The 21,798-nt window shown below is 38.9% G+C and overlaps 1 long non-coding RNA gene across 1 annotated transcript; it reads right to left on the reverse strand.

Moving 5' to 3' along the window:
* Window positions 1-495: 495 nt before the first annotated feature.
* On the reverse strand, window positions 496-17,733 carry LOC106955358 (uncharacterized). Its single transcript, XR_001426562.1, has 4 exons — window positions 17,536-17,733; window positions 16,933-17,065; window positions 2,428-2,551; window positions 496-1,243 (listed from the first exon to the last, which is right to left on the reverse strand). It is a non-coding gene; the product is annotated as an uncharacterized LOC106955358 (long non-coding RNA).
* Between the last annotated feature and the right edge of the window lie 4,065 nt (window positions 17,734-21,798).

Raw genomic sequence — 21,798 nt, forward strand, 5'->3', positions numbered from 1 at the left:
TTGGTGATTGAATGTAAAACACTTAGAACGATACAATAAACTTGAACTAAATTGAACTATATGTATCTACACAATGAATCCCTATTGAGATCTTCTATGGCTGTAAGATAATCTACTTTGATTGGTGCTTTTGGCCAAACCAAGCCAGTTTTATTCATATTTCCCAAAATCATGTCCTAGTCTAAGTCCTCAATCCTCATATTTTGGATAGAGTTTGTTCAAAGAGAGACCCATTAACAAAAACCTGTGTAAATGGAAATTATTTAAGGATCCCTTAATTATCACAAATAATGTTTCTTTTTTCCAAATATTTTGCATGTTTAGTTTCTTTCTGAGCTGGTAAAAATAAATAAATGCATTTTTGAGGGGTTTACATATATTTGTGCCTCGTGAACGCTTTTTGACTTGATGTCTAATAAGTCTGGATGTCACTGCTTTAGAGGAATAAAATATTCAACCCAAAATATATGAAATCAATTATGCCAAAATCTTGTTTATTAGTCATCAATCTGAATCAGGTTTGCTTAATAAGCAGTGAAACGTCTAAAACATGAAGCAAAACAAGCAGTGTGGTAAAGTCAGAACACAGTCAGAAAACACTGATCTACACAGCATAAAACACAACCTGACTATTCATCCAATAGCTGTTGGATTAACTACTTTCTAAACAAACAATTTCAGTTTCATTGTTCTGTTTGCTATAAAAACTGATCACTATGATTGATTATGATAGCTATTTGTCAGCATATTTGAAGATTATAGAACATGGCAAAAAATGAATTGTTTCTTTAGCATTATTACAGTTATCAAAGCAAAAACATTTTATTTTCTTGCCAAAATGAATCTTTTGTTCTGTATATACAGAAAGTCAAGCATTTAACGAGTACAACCAAAATAAACTCGGTGAATGGTTACATTGAGACTTAGACTTTTATTCCAGCTAACAAGGATTCACTCTTTTGCTTATGACTAGCCATTTGTTAAAACATTTCCCACACACAATTTAAATGTGGATGTCCATAAACAAACACAAACATACACATTTAAATTCAGCTCTGCTCACTTTTTGAGTGAATTCAGAGCCATAAAGTCAACCCCCGGCGCGGCCTAGATGGGTCACGTACCTCTGCGCTGCGCCGGAGCAATCTGCAATGAAAGCTTTCCCATTTGTAATAAACCGCGGCCTCTCCGAAGAGCAATCCTTGGGAGAATCCAGCTCACTCTCTCTACGCCATAACGGCATCTGTAAAACAAATGAGCGGGGAGGTAATTGGAGACAAACAAAAATTACATTTCCAATAAAGGTTTCTGTCTGGTTGGGCTCCCAGAAGCCCCCAACCCCACTCAACTATTTAACAGCCTTAATATACCCTCTCATCAGCTTTCCTGTTGAGAAGTCGCTCGAGAGGAGTTATCTGAGCACAAACAGAGCTCATCTAATGTGAACAGGTTAATGTTCTAGTGGTTGAAGGATCTTGGGCAATTAAAAGTGGAAAAGGTGGTCTGGATTTGAAAGAATAGTAAGACTTTGGTTGAACTATGCTGCACTGCAGTGGTAGTTTTGGAAATATTTGGGCTTCATCACGCAGTGTACGTGCTATCAAAAGATTCTAAAGACCGTTTTAAAATGTCAACTCCTCAATAAATGTGTCTTTCCCTCAAAACCCCAATAACTGTCACCCCTAAAACACATCTAAGTCATGACAGTTAAGGAGGAAATTAGTAAACCCCTGTTTTGCTGCGACTGCGTTGGTTCTAAGTAGGGCTAGACAAATAAATCAATAACAATATATATTGCAATAGACACATTTGATCAATATCAATAGTTAATACCGCTGATACAATATTCAATACATAGAATATTCACTGAACTCCAATCCAGAACCACACAGCATTCTGGGAGATGTACACAACCTCTTGCAGCTAGCTAAGCAAGGTGGGTGGCATATTCCAACTCACTCACTTGTTACCTAGCAACAACAGGTTAAGTAACTTACACAGCAGCAGTTTCAGGTTTCGCCACCTCTTAAAAATAAATATCAACATGGAGTGAAAACTGTGGATAAGACAATTAAGGTTATTCCAGAATTTCAGATGTCTAAAACGAAAAAAGTAAATAAAAAATTAAATTAAGTGATTGTGGGATGGATAAGGACTGACGGTTTGGCACTTCCTTTGTAATAATTTGAGTAGTTTTCTGGTCTCTTGGGGTAAAGAAAGAGAGTCAAAACGCAAAACTCGATATGTCTGGTTCACATGGCAAGATTTTATGCCAAATTTTTCATTCCAACAATCTTAGACATATCCATAAAATATAACAAAACAGGAATCTCTAAGAACGAGCGCTATTAAGATAAAACGTAAGGAGCTTGTCAAGTGTTTATATTTCAAAACAGAACCGCATAAAGTGCATCTTACATCCCATACCGGACTCTGTTTGGACCATAGGTTTGGACCGTTCCTCTTTCCCTCTCTGGTTTTGCGCCGCCATCTTTCTTCCTAGCTGCGCTTAAGGACGACCAGCGGCGCCCTCTGCTGGATGGCGGCCAAACTACAACAATAAAAGAAGGTCTCAGCGGACATTATAAGTTAATCGATTGGAACTCATTTTAATCTAATAAACCATTAATCGACAATTAATCCTAAGTATTAATTGTTTTCATCCCTAATCCGACATTTTTTTTTTACTTAAACAGACATTTCTTCATTGTCACAATTCGTAACACACATATACCCCCCCCCCACACACACACACACACATACACAGAGCCACAAAGTAAGAATTCCACCGAGAGTAGCAGCAGCCATCTCCTCCCTGCAGCAGTAAGATCAAATCAGCCTGTTTATCTGATGGTGAACCTAACATTAGGGCAAACTAAAGGTCTCCCCTTAGCTTCCTCTTATCTAACCCAGAGAAAAGTGAACTATGTGGCCCCTCACTGGGGGGAAGCTGATTACAGCCTAAGGGCCCAAAAGGCAGTGGGTCCACAGCTCCATTCATCCCATTATGAGGCTGTGAGCCGAGGGGGCCGAGGTGGCTATTAACTGCAGGTTGTGGATCAGACCCATGGATACTCTGGTCTCTAATACCTCCGAGTTGAATGAGATAGGCTGTAATGTGAGCTCAGATTCACAGCCAGTGGGTCATACGACCTCAACAGTGACCAAACGTTTGTGGTTAACGAGAGGTCACAACAGTTTAAGTTTGTTTGGTGAAGTTTACCGAAATGATCGGATGCAGTTCCTGTGATAAATAAGGACAAGTCGATAAAAAGTTTTAATTTCAGTTCGATGCCTGGGTGTGTTTGAATGTCAAAGTAAAACAACTTGCAGCATGACCAACACGACGAAAGCTTTAGATAATACAATCAATCTCCGATAGAAGTTTGCCAAGTCTGACTTGTTTGCTTTATTTTATTCTAAATCATCACCATAATAATAATAATAAATCAAAATAAGCTCCACCATTCCAAAAGCATGTGTCAGAGCCCTTTTTAAAATAGGACAGAGGTTAATTATTTGGAGTTCCCCTTTTTGTGTCATCTTTTTATGCTTTTTTTCTCCTCTATATTTATGTGTTTTAAATCAAATTTGTTCTTTATTCCATTATTGTAATTCAGATATTATTTACTATTCCTCCATGGACTTTCATATATGCTTGTTTCATCAAATCAGAAATCAATATTATGCTTCTTTTTTAAATTTGTTAAAAAAAAATAAAAATAAAAAAAGAAAGAAAAATCTACCTGTTTGCGTAAACTAATTGTGTATTTTCCAACCACCTCTAATGTAATTGTGCACAGTCACCACTTTTGCTTTTAATGAAAGGATTTTCAGACCTGTTTTATCTTGCAGCTTTTTCTTATAAAAATCAAACCAAACAGTTGAATTTTGGCTGCGAGATCAGCTCTGCAACTTTCATCTAATTAGCTCACCATGAAGTAATAGCAAAATAGAATCCATCTGGCCATGAAATGCCTTATCAGTTCACCGGACGAGTTGCTTTAAAGCTTGGCTTTACGGTTATGTGTCAAAAGCCCTGAATTAAACCTGATTGTCTTCAGCTTAGTTCATATCTTGACTGCTTTGTTCCACAAATTACAGAAATTCTGTCAACAATTACCAAAGCACCAATGGATATTAGAGTTTGCCTCCTCCACACACATGCCAGAGTTTATCTCAGCGGTTACCTCAGCCTCTATTATGTTGTTTAAATGCATTTGTGAGAGAGACATGGAATAGAGAACAGAGTGAGGGAGCGCAAGAGGGTTTGTGCAAGTGTTGGAGAGAAGAGCTAATAGTTTGAGGGCATTCCTGTCAGTGTGGCTGGTCCTTTGTGACTTCCTTGGCTCTTTAATGCTTAGCAAGCTTGATGTGTCGACTCCGAGGAGACAAAGATGGAAAAGACCCTGAGATGTTTAACTGGCTAATTCCTGCATGTTCTTCCTCTCGCAGTCGTTCTGCCGTGCCGGAAGAGCCAGGGAATCCAGGATTTTGCAAAAAGAAAACAAACACCTCCTTTTCCTTCAACATCAAAAGCTAAGTGAAAGATTTGTAAGCGTGTGTTCCGAAGACAAGCGGAGGCAAATCCGCAGGAGTCTTCTTTCTAATAAACAAAAGCTCGCTCGAAACTTTGCTCAAAGCTCTCGGTTTCTCCAATTAGGCCCTCCCCCGAGTCTGGCAAGTCATGGCTTTGTTCGCTTCAACACTAAGAAAAATTAGAAAGCTTCTGAAACTGTTGCCTTCCAACCGAACTAAGAAGGGAGGGGGGGAATAGAAGCAAATGATGTTTTGCGCACAAACGCACACCGCATTTGGAAATGATATCGGCAGTTCAGCAAATTATGATTCGTCACCAACTTCTTGGCCTCTCCATCTTGAGGAACAGCCTACCTTCCCTTTTGTAGAAAAAAGAACCGTGACCCACATTATTTAGTACGCGCAGTGATATGATGCACGCTAATTGCAAAGTGGGACATATTGGCCACATGTCTGCGTTTCCATGTGTGCGTACCCCCACAGGCCGTCTCCCCTCCCTCTTCCGTCTCCCCTGATGTGTTTTTCATGTTAACACTTTGCAGTGCCTTAGGTACATTGTGCGGCTTCCCGCCATACACAGCCCTACTGAGCCCATTTGGAATGTTTTTATGCGAAAACATCATTTTTATTTTTCAATTAAAATTTTATACCTTTGTGTTTTTTTTCCGTCTTCTTCTTTTTCCATTTCTGTTTTTAAGGGTTGCTATTTTTCGTCAGATGGTAACTATGGTGTTCTCGTCTTTGGTCTCCTTGTTTTAAAGAAATTGACTGGTTAGATCTCAGGCTGAATCCTTGTTAAAGTTCATAAAGAGGCATAAAAAGGGAAACGATCTCTAAAGATGGCAGATTTGATCAAACTATGACAACTAAATGCACCTTTCAGAGAAATAATGTAGCTGGAAAATGTATCGTCAGCTGCTTCTGGTGAATGACCACAGGCTATAGAACCAAGGTTAATCAATCAAGTCGTCTTTGCATAGCAAACATGCTAATAGTTATAAATTTAGCAAAAACAACAATGATGTACCAGCAGGTCTTACTTGTTCCTTTATTGAATCTTTTTAAAGAGACAGTATTATTATTTTCATGTTCAAAGCAGAATTAAATAGTGTAAGGGATACAAAAGAAGAGTGTAGTACTGCTGCAGATTATAGCAAAAATCCCAACTTAATTACAACAATAAAATACAACAAAAGCGTCAAGAACTCATTTGGGAATCAAAGGCGTCCATGCCAGAAATAACATCTCCTCACTTCTTTTCATTTCAAGATCTAAAAATCTTTTCTGTTTACAAGAACAGAAAGACGTTTGAAGACGTTAGACCGCCAGCCAAAAAGTCATGCCAAATCACGTCTGACACTCCAAATCTTGAGAAATTGATCCTGGAGTATAGTCATTGATCGCTTTAGGTTTGAACACATACCTTGGTCGGTCGAGGAGGGAACGGGATAGAAGTGAGACGTGCACCTGGCTCAGTTCTTTTGTCAAGGGAATCGATGGCCTCCTACTGTGGGGGTATATCAGTCAGGACACAAGAGGAGCACAGCATGAGCTTACATATGTTATGGGTTTGTATACTGCATCACATTATTTCTGCTAATCTGATGAGGGTATTAATTCCCTGCTTAATCTTAACTTTTATTACATGCATGTTTCCGATTGACTGTTTTGGTGAGGGATGCATGTCATGAGTTGTCTAGGTGCGGTCAGATCATAATATGAAGGATCCGTCGTCCTCAGATCTCAAGCAGAAGACACGTGGCTGTTCAAGATGGCAGAGAGACAGCAGGAGCATTTTACAAACTTTGTGGTTTCAGATTCTTGTTCTGTGAATTGTTTTTAGATTATTGATTGATCATCTGGAACCTCAAGGCAACCAATTCAGAATGTCCTAGAACCGGCACCAAGCTTCTCCTCAGGATGTGAGATATGGGGTCGTGTTGCTACCAGTCAGTGAAGGTAGGGGGCGCATGCCATCTGCTCACAGGGTGGCATTTTTTAACCTTTTTAGGCTGCGCAGACTGATCTTAAACCCTGATGTAAGAAACTCTGCTAACATTTGGGAGAAATAAATGAAGCAGCAGAAAGCGAACATTTATACATTTTTATTGGTTTGGATTCCCCCCCCCGTCATGTATCATTTACGTCCGCTGGCATGCAGCACTTTGTTGATTTAATGGAAAGGAGTGGACATTTTTTACATGTAAACATGTTACACCTTATTAAAACCACACAGAAAATGAACTGTTTGCTGAAGAAAGGCAGGTTTTTCTGCATTATCCAAAACATAAACTCTGACTCGTACGAGGAACGAAGAGCAGCGGAACCAAGGCGAGCCGGGCCGAGGGTAAACTGAAGGCGCCGACGGAGCCAACGAAGGCCACAAAAAGACCGGCGCTGAAGGGCCCAGGACAAGTGTTGCCGTGTCCCCCCCACCCCTCCGTCCCCCTGAAACCACCAAGGCCACCGGGTAATGAATAAATAAACAGCCCCTCAAACCATCTCGCCTCTTCCTCTTCCTGCTTTCCTCATTTGGCAGCCCTCACACACACACACACACATGCATATGCATACTCTCAGAAACTGGCACATGTTCATAAACAATCCACACAAACCCAGGATTGCCTTACTGCCTATATACTTACAAACAGACTGGTTTTGTGCAGAAGTTTGTTCCGCAGGTCTGGATTCAAAAGGATGTTACCGATTTTGTTTAACTCCGAAAAGTGCAAGTTTCATATACCTGCATGTATTTACCCACTGACTCTATGGAAAGATTTTTCTTTTTGCCAGAACCAACCTATTCCCAGGATTTACTCTGTGAGTAAATTTGAGCAACTAAATTTGACAATGCGAGAGCTTGAGGGAACACGAGATAAAGCTCTGTAAGCTGCACGAATACGATGCCTCACCTCCACACCGTCTGCTCTAATGGGGCCAAGGAAAATATTTTCAATTATTCAACTTTTCAGCCCCTGAGAAGACGCAGTCGAGAAAGTCTTTTCACGTCGTTCTTGTTGGGACAACGCTAAAACACCAACACCACATGCTGAAATGTCGGTATTTTGGTTTTGTTTTCAAAAAGATGAACTTTTCAGCATCACATTGTTGCTTCAAAGAAAACCAAAAACTAGGAGAATGAGAGAAGGTGTTAAATGGCCAAAGGTGATGAAAGTTTCCACCTTAAAACTGGGGAATTAAAAGTAGTATAGTGTTTCTTACAAATATATTCACACCACAAACATTTTTTTCACATTGTTGCACATTAGAACCACACACTTTATTGTATTTTGTTGAAATTTTGTGCGGGTTATGTCTTTTGGATGTGTGTCCTACCAGCTTCAAACATCTAGAAACCTGAATAAATATCATAGACATCATTAATAAATAATATTACAGTAGCAGCAGCTTTTTGTTTTATTTGTTGTGAAAGCAATTAAATCCTGGTTTGCATTTTTTGTTTGTTTGTTTTAAATAGGCCACAAAATTAGCTCTGAGTGCCTTAAACTGGATACCAAGTTTAATGTCAATATCTAAAGCATCGTGCAAAAAAGTCATATAAACATTTTGTTAAAAAAAAAAAGATTTCTTTCACAGGTTTTTGACAGTTTTCCATATTTTAGTGAAACTGTTGCCACATTTTTTTTAGAGGAGTAGAGTGCTGCTGCTGCCCCTCTGTCTCTGCTGCCCTTGGTGGTGAGCCACATTATCTAAATCAAAACCTGCACAGTAAACGACATTAAAAGCTGACTAATATAATCTGCTTATTAAATTAGTTTTAAGCAAGGCGATTGCTTTCTAGGTAATGTCATTAATAGTTCAAGTAATGTTAAAACTTTTGCACCATGACCAAAATTAAGTTTTTAAATACTCTCTTAACAAAATGTTTATTTTAATTTCTGTTCCTTTCTTATAAAATAAAACTGAGATCTTTACAGATACTTTTAAACAGAGAGATTCTAAAATAAAAGTTTATATGTGTAAAAGTAACTATGAAATAAATCTTCAAGAACATGGAAATACAAAAGTGTATTATTAAAGAAACCTTGTTGAGCATGAATAAATTGTACCTGAGCAAATGTTTGTCAAAAACAACCAAGAGATGTTATAGTTCTAAATGAGATCAATATCTATAACATAAAAACAAAGCTTTATGCAGTTTTAGGGCGTCATTATGTTCCCAAAATACAAATCAGGTGGTAAAGTTTCCTTTAGCACCTTCGAACTTCCAACACTTCAGGACCATCATATCCACTCAGCATGTCAGGTATTCCAAACATCAACCACATTTCACATACATATATGAATCCAGTCACATGAATCTGTAAAGGTTTCTATTTCCTTTAAATATTAACCTTTTTAGTCCCTCTACTTATCAAGGGAGTTCTTCCATGTTTCGATTAAACTCACCACAACCGTTTGGCAGGATAGAGACACTTTTCTGCATCCATAAACCTGGTTGTGTCTTATAAACACGAGCCATTACTACAAATTACTGTGTTTTGCTTTGATTTTAGAGATTTTGGGTGAATTTCAGAGAAAGTTTGGAGTTAGCTGAAATATAGACCTCACTTTGCCTGGAACTTGGATAAAAAAAAAAAAGTATACTTTACTGAAATGATCAAATGCATTACTAGAAATGCACAACTGTAATAGCCAAAGTCTGCTGTGGCACCTACTATTTGCAGCTACGTTAATTCGCAAACGTTTACGCAGCATTGTGTTTACAGATTGTTCTATTTGCAGAATTGGGATACTGGGATCTGCAGCCTCAACAAACCCTGACTTAGTTTCTGTTGCACCCGTCTGTCCTCACTTGAAGGCCCAGTTTCCCCTCATCTTAAACCACAACACCACATCATTAAATGGAGATTTGTTTTCCTGACCTATTAGGTGGAGTGGCATGACTGATGTAATGCTAAATCAGCTCAAAGCGACAGAAGAGTCAGAAAGAAAGCAGTGAACCAGAATGGATCAGTGGACACCACCTAAAACCAGCAGCGGCATAAAATAGCAAAAAAAAGAAATAATCTTTGTCAGTTTTGTAGATCACACACACTGACCTGTGAATCAGTCCCCACGTTTGTCTGAAGTGGACATATATTCACAGAGAGACTAGTTTTTTGGGATGTAGTTTGCTCCTTACAAGCCAAACGTTTTGTCAACAAGTAATGTAAGCTGTGAGGTCAGACCTTCATGGATCAGATTTGTGTACGTCACAAAGACACTTGACCAGATTTGAATTGTTCAAACTTGGACGGCACCTTAGCACCGCAGACATAACGTTCTTCAAACAACTCCTGGATCATTCGTGATTGTGGGCAGGGTGTATTATCCTGCTGAAATAGGTGCAAAACATGAATTATGGCCTACAAGACACATAAGCAGATATGACATGGACTTAAAGCTGCGGTACGTAACATTTATTTTGTTTTATTTTATTTTTTTCCATATTTGGTAAAACTGTCACCACGTCATGTCGGCACAATCAGTGAAAAAAATCTAACTCCTCCCAGGGCTATTAGTTGTTCCAAAATAGTACAGTTTAAGTACATCAATCAAAGTATGCTAAAGTATGTTAAAATTTAGTATACGAAAGCAGACTTTTTTTTTTTACTTGGGTGTGCTTCATTGATGAAGCACAGTTACTTATGCTTCTTTAATCTTCTTGTTTCTAACAAATCAATTTTGAGGATGCAATGTTTTCTTGCTGCCCACCTACAAACAGGTGCAACAACAAAGAAAAACAATCTGTGGTATTCTCTTCACCTGGAAGTGGTCATAATGTTATGCCTGATCGACGTTCACATTGGTGATTTTTATTTTTTCTATCTTAAAGAGCAACTTTCATTCTTTTATAACTGAACGCAGCTGAAGTGCATGACTGAATGCTCCTTTGTTTGAGCCGGATTGATCCTGATGATTAGCACATGTTCAGCTTCACATTCTGAACCCAAGAAGCTTCACTGCTAATTCTCTAGCAGATGCCCCAAACCTCTCAGCTCATGTGACTAATGCAGAGACCTGATAAAGTGAACAGGGATATGTTCAGACAGTTGTTTGTGTTGGTTTTCTTCAACAACAGCTTTTGGTTTAGCTATGAATATCTGTTTATCTTATAAGCTGTGTGACCAAAGCAGGTGAAAGGATTAAAAACCCTTCAGGACACAACAAAACAATGCGTAGCAAACAATCAAACAGTACTCTAATTGTTTATCGGAAGTTAACTTATCGCTGCCCAGACACTGACCTTACTTGAGCGGTTACTCAGAACCAGCAACATCTCAGCTGGGCAGTCAGTTGTGTGGTAGAGTCGGTTCGACTGGCACATATGGACAGCATGAGTGAAGCTCCACAACTCTTGTTGGCTCTAGAGCTAGCATGAAGCTACCTTCTCCTTCTGGGAAATGGCAGCAGCAGTCAGTTTAGCGATGATGATTTTGGGGAATCTGTAACTCAAAGATTCCTTCTGCAGACTTACGACCAAACCAGGGACAAAATGTGGAAATGTTTGTTGTGTAAACATACGTTTGAAGGAGGTTGTGAGCTTTCTTTATTTCTTTAATATCAGTCATCAGGCTGGTTGATAACAAACTTGCAGAGCATCTTCAATAGATAAATAGATTGTCTTTTCACCCTTTGTTTTCAGTCGTCAACTTTCAGTTTTGTACACCGTTTTGTTAGACATTATCATTAATTGACACTGACATATTGATTTTGTATTTTGGGGTATAACAAATTTAGAGTTGTAGAACAAACCTTTTTTCATTATCAGAATCAGAAACTTAAAGAGTTTCCTTTGCTCTGACTTGAGACTTCCTGAATTGTTTTTTTCACCAGAGGTCTCCCACAGCAGTTAATTTATTTTCCCTGGACAGAAGAACATATTTACTTTCTTACTTTCCCTGTAGCAACATGTTTTCTACACCAAGCAGAAAATCACCCGGTAACCTTGACCAGTATGCTCTTTATACGTTTCCATGCAGCTCATTCTGTTGTGTCATCAACTTGCACAACATTAGATCGTCCCCTGCACACAGCACTTAAACACTGTATTTTCAGTGTTTTGTTTTTTTCACTTTTACAGCTGTGGGAGACTTTAAAAACCCATTCATCAGGAATTCTTGTAATTTACACAACATAAAGTTGTGTAAATGACGAGCCAAAGAACAATCCCTCTTTTATCATCCATTCTAATCCTCTCAGATTGGAGGACTTGCCCAGAGCAAGCAGAGGTTCATCTGTTGGAGCAGCAGCATCAGAGTCACTTCCTTAAAAAAAATGCTCACATAGCATGAAGAACGTAATGGACAACCCTGAGCGTCCTCTATACGAGTCTGTGATATAACAGGAGTGTCTTCAGTCAGAGGTTTCCTCAGAACTGCTGCAATACCAACTGCTACAGGAGATACTGGCATCACCGTAATGGACTCTTTGAAGAAACTTATATAGTTCAAATGACAACTAGGCCTGTCACGTTAACAAATTTTGCTGGACGATAAATTGTCCCAGAGGTTATTGCGATAAACAGTGTCTTGTTGTTTTGAGGCTGTTTTTAAATAATGCAATGGCATTATAGTGCAAGGACGCATGATCAAAGATCAATAAAGTTTCGATTCTAATGAACATTGAAGACATTTTAGGTATCCAAAATATATAAACAAAACAGCAGAAGAAACAAATGCAATGAGTCATGAAGTCTCTGTAAACAAACAGGCCCTTCAAAAGAAGCAGTCGTCCAGTTTTTGGTAGAAAGAAAGAGAAAAGAGAAAAACAATGGAAATAGTCAAGCTTGTTTTGATTTATCATGCGATGAATCAGTTTATTGCGTATTACGGCAGGTCTAATTGTGACACTGAATATTCTGTTGGGATCAATTTTGAGTTTGAACTCAATAACATTTAAACCAAGTTGAACTGAAACACAACACAGTGATGGATGAAAACCTCTTAGAGAACGAAATTCTCCACTGCAGCAGAGGTTCAACTTCTATAGCAGGACAACAGCTTTAATACACAGCCAGAGCAACAACGGACAGCATAAGTATGTGTTAGAACTGCCTAGTCAAAGCCCAGGTCTACATCGAATTGAAAAAACTGACTTGAAAATTACATTATACAGATGCTCTCTATCCAGTCTAATTGAGCTTGAACTACTTTGATAGCACTACTTCGTACCATCCCAAAGCTGGTCGAAAAATACCCCAAAATACTTTCAGCTGTAAAACGTGACTCTACAAAGATGGTGGGGATGGGGAGAAAGCAAAGAAACACCCATTTTATATGTAAAACAAAATGTAAATTGCAAAAGAATAATAATTGTGCATTTCTTTCTTTGTGTTAACTGATCACATTAAGTCCCAATCAAACACATGGAAGCTTGTAGAAGTGTCTTGAAAGAAATCTGAAAATTTCATGGGATATAAATACTTTTCTGAGGTAATCCATAAAAGCTGCAAAGAAGTACTTCTGAAACATTCATTATTCTAAAAGAAAATATGAATATGTAAGTGTTGGAAGTTTGTTTAGTCGATTAGAAATCGTTCTCATTTCAGCTGAACCAAGTTTGGGATATTGGTGTGTGTGTGTGTGTGTGTGCGTGTGTGCGTGTGTGTGTGTGTGTGTGTGTGTGTGTGTGTGTGTGTGTGTGTGTGTGTGTGTGTGTGTATGAGTGGGGATATTGAAGATGCTTCATTGCAGCTATTAGTTCCTATTTTACTGTGAAAGAAATCAGACAAACAGTTCCCAAAGTCATAAAGAGAAAAAAAGATCACGAAAAATGAACGCCCTAATAATGGTCCCACTTTTATCATCTGTTTTAATCCCTACAATAAATTCTGACCCCGAGCAACTTTAATCGAACTCAGCAATTAAACCGATTCAGACGCTGATTGCTTATAGCAACGCGCCAGACACGGCTATTCTCCGAGAGAAAAGTTCAAGCAGCCCAAACCCGCACTCTGAGGTTTGCTGCAAAGCGCAAAACAATTAAGAAGAAAAATAACACCCAACACTTCGGTGATAAGATTGGACTTCACAAACCGAGCCTGCGTTGGCACTTTTGACACTTCTTTCCGCATTAATACACAAGAGTTAAACAATCCGGGTCAAACCTCAACAGAACGTCCTGGATTCTTGAATTAAAAGCTTGATTCGGTTTAACCTTGAGGACGGCTTCTGCATATATGCGTGCGTCTTTGTTCCGACACTTTGTACGGATGCAAATGAGTGTCTGGCTGTTTACCCCGGACGCAGAAAGAGAGAAAGAGTGTGTGAGGGTGTGTACGTCTGTGATATCATGGTGTGCTTGCTCTGCTCTCCATGCTGCTCTGCTCCCACAGGGCCCCTGGGACCCATCTGCCTCCCCGTTATTAATTCATCAGGCTTAACCATGCAGCACTTTATGACTCTGTTTGGGCCGACGAACTATCACACACCCATATCTCTCTCTCTTTCTCTCTCTCTCTCTCTCTCGTTCTCTCTGGCTCTTCCACAGTGTATCGAAAAACAATATCTGTCACTTCGGCCGAAACTTGAAATGTCTTCTGTGTTGTCTTCGCTACTTCTTCCTTCTAATTATGATGGAGGTGAAGCAAATATATTTGCATGAATACTGTCCTTGGTAAAATGATTCAGGTTTTTTTTTATTCCAAGCAGAAGCAAATTTATTTAAAGAATCAAGAACTTCTGCAGAGGCCGTCAACCTTTGGGCAGCCACCAAGTTGACTGACTTTACTTCGCACTCCATCTGTGCTGCTAATTTCCACCATGGAAAGAAGAAAAAAAAAACATTTTGCCGATTTTGCGGCTCGTTTGGAACAAACCCTTTTATAGAGTGAAACCTAAACTTTCCTCCATGAAAGATAATCTAAGAATCAATCAATGCCCTTTATGTGAATCCACCCCGATTGCCGTGCCTAAATCCATCGCTGTCAAGAACAGAGAGAAAAGATCTGAGATTGCTGCACATCAAAAGAGTTTATCTAGATAGCATTATGCGACTGTAAATAGCTGCAGCAAAGACAAAAGATATTGCTCAGAGATTCAGCAAAGGAGAGCAAACGGACAGTTCTTTCTTAGAATTCAGTTTTTCTAAGCCACTTCCCAAAGTCACATACTCCCACTTCGATTTGCACAACTAATGTGCATATTAGTTTTATCCAATAAACCTGTTTGTTTTTTTTCCTCAGAAGAGACGAGAAGCGCTCATTTCATAGATTACAAGGTTAGATAAAAGTGATTCTTCCCTTCTTCCTCGTCCTTCAGGGGCCAACATGAACCTTTAGGACATCCAGGGGGAATGTTTGTTGGGTCAACATTGGCTGAATACTGAGGTTCTACTGCCCCCTAATGGACATTAGGTGAAAAAGGTGCAGCTTTGAGCCAACAAGTTGACAACGTCTGTGAAGCTGTAAAATTACATATATAGGTAATCTGACAAAAATATATATCAAATCAGTTCAGATTATTTGTAAAAATGAAGGAACATGTGATTTATAGCTTCAAATGTCCAACTTTAATTTAAAAAATAACTTTTTAAATCAGAGTTTGATGGTCAAAAACACAATTCTTTAACCTGCTTGTATGTTACAGAGGGCTAAAAGTGCCATGACTTGATAAATACATAAACACTGAAATGACTACCACAATTTGACATTAATGAATAATATCAATATACTAATTTTTAACCTGTTAATATTTAAATCCTACAACTATAGATGAGTTTCCATGTCATCCATTAGGGGATGAGTTTGTACTGACCATGCATCTGCTCATATTTGTCATTCTGGTCCCCACTTTGACAGTCTAAGATTTGAATTAATTTTCTCTGTTCTACCATTTAGTGTAGCATAAGCCCACATTGGATTATGACCCCTAATAAACATTATCTTCCAAAATGTCCCTTAAAATTACACTTGCCTTGGTAAGAGATATCAGATCAGATCACATGTAACACAAGGGTCAACCATCCCAAACAAGGATCAGACCAGAAAAAGAGAGTAGCACAATACGCTGGGAAATACAGTACAATGAAATGCAATTATTTCTGAGATCTGATCATTTTTTGACTTTTTATTGTTGTGGTAAAATTGTCTGTGATGTCCCACCCTTTGTTTTCAGAGAAGTAATCCTGCCTCTCTGTCTCTCTCACCAGCAGCCTGTGTTATTGTTCTTCAGTCTACAGTAGAAATTATTTTCTTCTAAGAGAGTAACGAGAGTCTCTTATCCTAACTTGTTACCTGAAAGGCCGTGATCAAACGCACCAGTTGAATAACATAAAATAAAAAATATTAAAGAAAAACTTTAGGGAGATAATTCACTGTTCTATGCTTACAAGTGAAGTTTTCTTGTAAAGCACATTTCAGCAACAAGGCTGAAACTGTTCCTATGGTGTAGCACATAAAAATATAATACAATAACCAATTATGAAACAAGCCATAAACATTAGATTTAGTCAAATGCCACACTAAAAATCATCAAGTAAATCAAATTGATCAAATACGTTGATCAATGTTCCAGTTATGAATCAAAGGCAACTCTAAACACGCTTGGTTTTAGCTCTGATTTCAAGAAACTCAGTGTTTCAGCAGTTTTCTGGAAGTTTGTTCCAGATTATCGGACCGCAAACATTCTTCTCCATGTTTGATATTTTTATAATCCCTGCTCCTCAAACTTCATCAACATTTGGTGTCAGAAATGGGACAGTTCAGATGGGCAATGACCCCAACGCCACCTTCGAGAGGAGAATCTGTCTCTGCTGTGTGTTGCCATCGATACTACAGTCACCAGTCGGTCTGGGGCATCCTCTGCTTCATAATTGAATTTGCTAATAAAGTGTACATCATCTCCCTGTTTTTCACTGGCGTCTTGAGAAAGCCTTGAGGTCTGGAACATCAGAAGAAACAGACTTCTAAACAACAAAAAAGGTCTAGGATATGTAACAAATTACCAGCTTTACAATTGTTCTGGGAAAACCATTCACTCTCTCAGCTTTGCTGGTGTTTAAATGCTCTTTGAAGGGAAGATTTTTTCTTCTATCATTATTCAAACAAAAGGGAAATATGGAGAAAAGTCCTTCGAATGTCTTTCTGATTCAGGCGGCAAATTTGGGAACTGATCTTCAAATGGTTCTGTGTTGTCTACCTTGCTTTCCCACCAATTATAATTTGCTTTTAATTTCTCTAGAAGTATGTTGCACCTTGGTTTACCATTTCCCGGGACCAATAATCACTCGTGGAAATACGGCCACCTTCTAACATTTAAGCCTCGGAGGGGATTAAAAGGACTGACAATGTTTGAAAATGGCCTGACAATGTGATTACACGTACTGTATGACAGTCAGACAGTTGTCACTTCAAAGATGAGGACAAATGGGAACGATCCACGGACATACCTGAAGGATGGCGAGAGGAATCGTTGAGGCTGCTGGCTCTCTGTGGAGCAGGGGAGTGGCAACAGCTGACAAAGAAATTGAAACGGTGATGTGACAAGCTTCGTACGGACGTACAACTGGAGACGAGAGAAACCTGGGAGGAAAGACAGAGGAAAGACGTTTGCTTGCTGAAATGAGCAATTAACAAAGTTGGACATTTCCACTAACGGTTTGCACAAAGGAGATTCAAAAACCTCAGTGAGGGTTACTAAGCTAAATCATTTATTTTAAACAAAAATCTTTAGCTTTTAGTAACAATATAAAGAAAGTGTTTGCATTTATCTTGTCGATTGTGATACCAGGTTTTTGCACAGTTGGCGCGGAGGTAAAATAATGTTATTCCAGGTAATTGTTAGTAATGTAAAAGTCAGGCATATTTGGCTTTTATATCTAAATCTAAACATTACAAATCTGTGTTTTAACTATTAATTCTTTGATTAAAAATAGAGATTCCTTTTGATGTTTGACATCCGTTTTAAGTGAGACACCTCAGACTGAAGCAGCAGCAAAAAAAAACACACACACACAAAAAAAAATAACAAGTGGAGAATGTCTGAAACTTACTAAAAACTCCGGTTCTTCGAGGAAATAAAAAAAATATATACTGGAAAAACCTCCAACATCTTTTTAGTTTCTTGGTTAAACTGTTGCCATCACTCCACTTCCTGCCCCGAAAGCCAACCTTTCTCTGCGCCTGTTCCCCCAGGGAGCTTTTTCTTGGCAAACAGGGCTGTTTATTTTAGTAAAAGCCTCTCGCTTTGGCTGGTTTGTCTAATTAAAATGTTGCAAAAGCATTGGGGAGCAGGCATTTTATTTAACGGCTAATTGTGCTGACACCGAGGGACCGGGATATTTTATGCATACACTTTTTGAGAGATCTCAAGGAAATAACTCAGTTGAGTTTATGCACACACACGCACACACACGCACACACAAACATACGCACATACACACACACACATGAACACATACACAGGAGATCAGTTTCTTGTTCACCGGTGAGATGAATTTTAAACAGTCAGGAGTATCAAGTTAATCAGTGGGAATTCTGTGGGGGAATATCAAGTTGCCTTTTAACACGGCAGGATGCATGTATGATTAATGCACGGCTCCCTATTGGACTCAACAGAATAATTGTCTTGTTTACCAACAGGTGTTTTTAATCTAGACACAGGAATTAACAATCCTTGTCTGGAGAGGCGTTCAGGGGTTGCCACGTTCGGGACGTGACGGCTCGTCGTTTGTCACAGAGGCAGCTTGAGAAACCGAACTGAGTGCGAAAGTACGAGTTGGACAAGATGTTTTTACTGTTGTTTCAAAGTTCTCCGATTACACACTAATCATTAAAAGGATTCTTCTTTTTTATTTCTTTTTTTTTTGTCTCACAAATGGTCAGCAAAAGGTCAAAAAAATGTGTTCTTTTGTGTTTGGGTTTGAAGAGAAAGGCCTATTTCCAGAGTGATTTCTATTTACAGAACTTCCAGAATATCAAAAGAGTAATTTTTCAAAAGTATTTTTCAATTTTTCTGACTCAAATTTAGAAGTCTACTTACATTAATATTATTATAATCTGGACACTTGCCTGCAGTATCTTCAGTACACGAAAGCGCATTGCTTCCTGCTGTGAAATCATGAAAAATCAAAGTAAAAAATTGCTAAGATTTTGGGAAGAGAACCTTGGAGCTGCATAAATTAAAGTCAATGTCAGAGCATCCTGCATTCATCTGTTCAAAAAATGTTATGCAGGATTACAACAAACAACACATGTACCCAGCATGTTTGATGCTATAGTCATAAAGTTTTACAGGAAATTCTACCAAGTATTTAGTATGTAAGTGTCTGTAAGTCTAAAATATCCCTGCTCTCATTATTCAGAAATGTAGTGAATACAAATCATTTTGATAATACTAACTGGTCTAAAACATGAAAGTTTTCATGAGATCTAAGGTGAGAGAGTGACGGGACAAATGTAAATATCTGGCTTCAGCTGTATTTGCAAAAACACTTAACGCTACAAGCATTCAGTGTATTACACAGTGAAGTGCTCATTTGTCAAAACACCCTGATGATTTCCTCTGGCAGATGTGATTCTAGTGGGAAATAAATGTTTCACATTTACTTCTTTTTACTCCCAGCTCTCTGGGTCCCTGTCAGCCTGGGAACTACACAGACGAGTCACCTTACAGCAGCGTCATCAGGGAGATTCGCCAATCGTTTCTTCCTCTCTAATGGGGTGCTAAAACACTTGGCCAGTGGTCTTCCTTGTTTTTCAGATGCTGTGCAGTAGGACAGTGTGAAATACTGCAGTATTTCCGAGGAAAGGCGTTGAATGCATTACCTTTTCACACCTCAGCAGGAAGCTGACAGGTTGGCAGAGTCACAGGTATTTTACCGTCCCATTGCTACAGCAGCTCAGTGGCACAATCGAACAAATGTTGGAGTGAGAACGAAAGTGGAGGGATATAAATATAGATCATTCTTGGGTTAATTTTACTTCCATTTTTGTCCTCTATGTAGCTAAAAACAGCTAAAATAGTAAATATTAGCTTTTAAGCTACAGCTAAATAGCTGTAGCTAAAAATAGCTATTTAACCACCGAGAGTATCAAGCAAACAGCTAAACTAAAGAGCTATTTTAGCTGGCTAAATATCTCTTTATTTTACCTGTTTTAACTATAGAAAAGGACAAAACGTGCCGGATGAGGCTGTGGTAAATCTGACTGTAAAGGATTCCCAACCCTTTTCAGTAGGGGAGAATGAGGGTTCAGAGAGCTCATCCATTTGCTGGATCCAACATGTTCTTCCTACTAGAAAGGTTTATATGTGTAAACGATAACAGCTAATGTGGTCATTTAAATGAATAATGTTTCTTTTCATTTTAGGCATTAAAAAAGATGTTGGAAGAGAAATACTACAAAACGAAAGAAAAGGCCAAAGAAGACATACAAACGGTGTTTGTTGTTGGCCTGACAGCAGACGTGGACATCCATGAATATGGAGGCGTACCTGGCCATAATATGCCACTTCATTGATCCCAATGACAAACTGGGCATTGTATTAATAGGAGTGGAACATTTCCCTTCCACTCACACATCTGACAATCTGGCCAGGGTAGTGCATAATCACATGGAGGAGTGGGGAATTACCGATAAGGTGAACTGTCTGGTGACTGATGACATGATTGCATGTGCTAAGGCATTAAAGATCAGGCACTCAATCTGCATTGCTCATGGACTGAATTTATTAGTCTGAAAATCATTTGACCAGATCCCTACCCTCTGTGTCATCCATGCAAAGGCTAAAAGAACTGTGGCATATTTCCACTCAAGCACCAAAGAAAGGCAAGAAGGGATTCAAATACAGATGGGAAGACAGTCGCAAAAAGTTTATAATCAATGTGGACACACGCTGGAACAGCACTTACTTTATGTTGGGACATCTGTTTCAGCAAAAAGAACCTGTGGCCGCAGCCCTCACAACACTCAAAACTGATATCATCCCACTGATTTCTCAGGATTATGAGATAATTGGAATCCTTACTGGTCTTGTTCCCATTTCTTTCAATCAACTTCAGAGCTCTCTGAAGAGAAAAGGGTGTCAATATCCAAGGTTATACCTTTAATGAACATGCTACACCATGCAGTGCTTACAAAGACGGCATATATCACAAATGATGTTGCGAAACTTCTGTCTGAAAACCTACTGAGGTGTGTCAAAGAACAAGTCGCAAGTATTGAATCATTAAGTGTCCTGACAATGGCCACATTGCTTGACCCTAGGTTCAAAACTCTTGGTTTTCTCAGTCAAACCAAGGCACAGGAGGCAGTACGGTGGCTGAAAGCAGAATGTTCTGCACCGATTCCAAGCAATGAAGGTGTCCAGCTGCAGGATTCAGCAGATGCAGGAACAGGCACCAGCAGATCTTGTGAGGTTTTATCTATTTTGAAATTTTCTTGTGACATTTGTACTACTGTATTTCACCTGTTGGTGTTGTATTGTTATCTATAATGATTTATTATTATTATTATTATTATTATTATTATTATTAAATTATTTGTAGGTGAACTGAGGTCTCTGTTAGATACTACAGTGGACCAGAAGAGGCATAGCTCCAATGCCACAGCAGAAGCCATTGTTGAAGTGGAGCGATGCCTTGCTGAAATGAACCGAAGGAGACATGAAGATCCACTGGAGTACTGGCATACATAGAAACATGTGCATCCCCATTTGTACTGTATGGCATTGAAGTTCCTGTGTTCACCTGCACCATCAGTGCCTTGTGAAGGAGTTTTTTCCAAGGCAGAGGGGAGGTCATCTGCTGACGAAGAAAGCGTCTAAAACCTGAAATGGTGAAAAAAGTCCTGTTCCCAAATACAAACAATTAAACCTAAAATCCAGAAATGTCTAAATGTTCTTTTGTTTGATCAGGAGATACATCAGAATCACACAGCAAAAGCTGACTAAAAGCCATAGGAAGAGGCAAACTCTATGTGTAACTTAATGTTAAGAACCAGAACTAGAAGTCCCAGGAAGAGACTGAAACAAATTCTGTTTTTCAGGAAGCAAGTTCCAACCTTAAAGTATACAGAGTCTGCCCCAACAATCACTCAATTCCCAATACACTAAAGTACCAAATATCTTCATTGTCAAATAAGTCCATGACATAAAAGAAATAACAACCATAACTGACAGTCATATGTTAGCATTACTTGGGGTACAAATCATTCATAACTCCCACCCCCTTCCACCTGCAATGGTCTCGTCTGGAACCTTTAAAAGGTGCTCCGGCCCCCGGTGGGAATCTTTTAGCCTGAACACCCTGCAAAGG

This window comes from Poecilia latipinna, unplaced genomic scaffold (genome assembly GCF_001443285.1).
Source record: "Poecilia latipinna isolate Pla-1442-1.1 unplaced genomic scaffold, P_latipinna-1.0 Scaffold38, whole genome shotgun sequence".
Classification (NCBI taxonomy): domain Eukaryota; kingdom Metazoa; phylum Chordata; class Actinopteri; order Cyprinodontiformes; family Poeciliidae; genus Poecilia; species Poecilia latipinna.